Source organism: Trichosurus vulpecula, chromosome 1, assembly GCF_011100635.1.
Source record: "Trichosurus vulpecula isolate mTriVul1 chromosome 1, mTriVul1.pri, whole genome shotgun sequence".
NCBI lineage: Eukaryota > Metazoa > Chordata > Mammalia > Diprotodontia > Phalangeridae > Trichosurus > Trichosurus vulpecula.
In genome coordinates, this window is record NC_050573.1 from 295,865,170 (window position 1) to 295,868,927 (window position 3,758).

Below are 3,758 nucleotides of genomic sequence, written 5' to 3' on the forward strand. Positions count from 1 at the left end.
TCCCCGTGTTGTGGGTGGGAAGAAGGAAGTTGGGTAGAGGAGATGCTTGTCCTAATGCATTTATTAAAGTGACAGATTGAGGTGGTTGGGGTTATCTTCCTTAACAGGGATGAGACTTAGATTTGTCATAGTTATCTGTACATTCTCATCAGTTCCTCAAGACTACTAATAATGTGATCCTATAAGACAGAGATTACATTTCTATGAGGAAAATGCCTTCATGGTCAAGCTCAAGGGCCACCTCTATCACAAAAAAGGAGCTGTTGTGACGGTGATGAAGGAGATTGGAGCAATTCATTATAACAGATTCCCTTATAATAACCCTGTGTTACATGTGATGAAAGCAGATGGCACCTGATAGCCAGCTTACAGTGGACTATAGGGAACAAAGTTATCACACTTATTTCTATAGGTGTTCCTGATCCTGTCAATATTATATGACCAGGTAGCTGAGGCCAAGGGTAAATGATATGGGGATACCAAGTTTTCCAATTTTTTTGTCTTTTTCCTGAGACTGACACTAGTTAGGAGTAATTTTATTTTAGCTGGAAAAGAATCCAATATACCTTCACTGTCCTCCCCAAGGGTTCCTGAATTCCTCTTTATATTGATACATTGTGGTGGGAAGAGACGTAAAAGAGGGCTCTTACTGAGGGCATTGATTTACTGAACCTACATTGATGACATAACTATGGGGGGCAGAGCCTGGAAAAAAGCCTCCCTAGCTGAGGACATTGATGTATACCATTATATTGATGGCATAATGTTGACCAGGCCAGATGAGACTGTAGTGGCAGAGACCCTTGATCAGATGGTGGCCCATAAAGGGACAAGGGATTGAAAATGAACCCTCTCTAAGGATATCCAGGGTCTAACATGCTTACTTAAAATTTGGGGAATACAGTACATGGGGTAAACCCAAAGGAACAATCCAGAATGAACTACTGACACTTCCTCAGAATCTAAGAAGGAATCCTAGAGACTTGTTGGATTTCTCAGGTTTTGGAGAACCTATATTCCTTACCTCAGTATCCTGAAGGCCTCCATTTACCAACTTCCTTGAAAGTCTATGTCTTTCAGGCTTTCAGGAGATACTATAGCCCTGGAAGATGTAAATTATTGAATAGTTCCACTCCTTATGTCCTTATGATCCCACAGGGCTTATGTTTCTGGTGGTCACTATTCATAAAAAATTGGTTGTGTGGAGCCTATGGCAGGCAAGGTGTGACCAGAATAAGCCCTTTTTGGGAATCTAGAGCACCAAGTTCCCCAGAGCAACCACTAATTAGGTCTTTTTGAAAAGCAGTCCTTCTAGTTGATTGTGCTCCAAGATTCATGCCTTCATCTCACATGCTATGAGAGAGTCTTGAGGGATAGAGCAGATCTTCATCTATACTTATTCTTGGGCAGTGGTCACGGGTTTAGCTACTGGAAAGCCTAGGGTTGGATAGTCAGAGGTCATCCCTGTGGGGTCAGGACCAATGGAAGAATTTTTTTCAGTGTCTTCCATTGTCTTTAGGGCACATCAGCACCTATCAGAGGCATCATATGCCAAACAACTAGGCTGGACCTATTACAAGAACAGCATAGTTGGGGAGTAGGTTCAGTGGCAATTTGGAAATTCTGGTAGTAATGTCATGCTGTGCTGGGCACAGAACCACATGGTCCTCCTTCTCATTAAGGAGAAGGCAGCTATTTCCAACTCATGTGACCCTCAACTTGTCCCCAAATGGGAAAATGACACTCTCCCATTCAAAGTAAGAGGTTTGCCTCTGCTGATGAAGAGCTATGCCAATATACATTTGACTTCCCAACCTTCCAGAAGACTTGTCCATGACAAATTGATGTTTCCCTCAAAAGGGGAGGGAATTCCTTGTCCAGTTGTTTCTTAAATCAAATCTCTAGGAAGATTTAGCATATAAGAATGGACTAATTTTAGACATAGTTCTGGATGATCTTTGGTGGCCCTTCCTTTCTTTCCCTCCAACAGAATTGCCTCAACTTCATGGTTCTTGCCCCCTCAGAAGGTTCCATACATCCTGGAGAAGTAGATCAGATTCCCCTCAATTGATAGATGTCTTTTCTTCTGGAATGGTTCAGAGAACTTTTCCATAAAGGGCTTAGCATACCAAGTGATGGTATTGTTAGGAGACATCTTACTCTCTAATATCAGGCAGAGGTGAAATCGTTGCTACATCACTATGATGGGCATAGATTTACCTGGAAGATAGGGTGTGCCTTAGATGACTTGGTGGTAATTATGAGTCACTAGAAAAGGATGAAGGAGAATCCTTATTTAGTCCCTGTAGGAGAAAGAATTGGAATAACTTAACCAATAAAGACCCCTAATGGGGTAAAGATTTTATATCATTCTCCCTATGTGGCTTTTAGAGAACTTTTTGGAGGGTGGGCCAGGGTATAATGAATGCATAGCAAGATATAGGTAGATGCTCCATGTCAATTTAGAGTACAGGACAGGCTGTCTGCAAGAGGTTTATGTGCTTTTAGCCACTTTACTAGAGATAGCCCTGGTGCAGGATGCAGAATTGTTGTCTATACAGAATTGTTCTTGCTATGCTCCTGATGTTCCTGGAGGTGCTCCTGCTGATCATTGCCACCTCAAATCAGGAAAAGAAATCTGCAGCTATACTTGAGGTCTCATCATATGTTTCATGGCTCTGATATTCTTGGTGTTACTTTGGTTAACTGTCACCAATTTGCATTTAGGAGACCCACTATGAGCTGCAAGAATTTGCTGTCACCCATGAAATGCACCAGTGAATGACTTGATACTTGGTCCTTCCCAAGAAGGGAAAATGCCTAGGATTTCTGGCTTTTGGTCTCCTCCACTTTTTAAAAATTTTGTTTTGTTTAATTCTGTCCCTCTTTTCCACTTGGTACTGCCTATGCAGGGAGGATTATTCAGCAAAAGTCTAAGATATGGTCCTTCCAAAGAGTGGAAGAAAGGGCTAGAATCTTTTACTTTTGTTCTCCACATTTTTGTTTTGTTTTTGTTTTGATTTGTTTATTGTTTTCCACTCCCCTGTCCCACCCCTTTCTACTACTACCCATGACAGAAGAACTATCCAGTAAAAGCTTTATAAATATTTAAATGGTAGAATGTCCTCTACAACAGTGGTATAAAAATCAAATAGAAATGGGGAACTTAGAAAACCACAATTTAATGTTATCTATGCTATATTATATTTTTATTTATTCTGTTATATATTTCCTGGTTACATTTATCTGACATAGGCTACAGTAGTTTGACACCTCTGCTATAGGAGATCCTTAGGATTTTATAGCCAAGGTATTAGGTGACTGCATCATCATTTCCTTGATACAGCTTCTTTCCCCACCTGCAATATAAAGAGGATTTACTTGAAAAGAAGCTAAATTTGTCTCAGAACCTTATTGGCCTGAACTTTTCTGATACAGCTTTCTGGAAAGTCACACCTCTCAGACTTGGTGAGTGCCTAAGAGCATATGAATTTTCATACACGGGTCACTTCCTGACTAGATACATACATATATCTGGATGGAGAGACAATGGGACCAAGTCCAGAGAGTGTTAAGTGTCACTGTATTTTTACTGGATGTTCGTGCTGTGATACGGCAAAATAAATCTCCTCTTTTAATGAATGTTTAATGACTTGTGAGTGCCTCATTTTGTCTCAACATTCAAAACATGCCTTGGGCTTGGACCTTGCCTTTCTCTCTTCACTCTTGTAGAAGTACAACTGATTATTCTTTGTTAA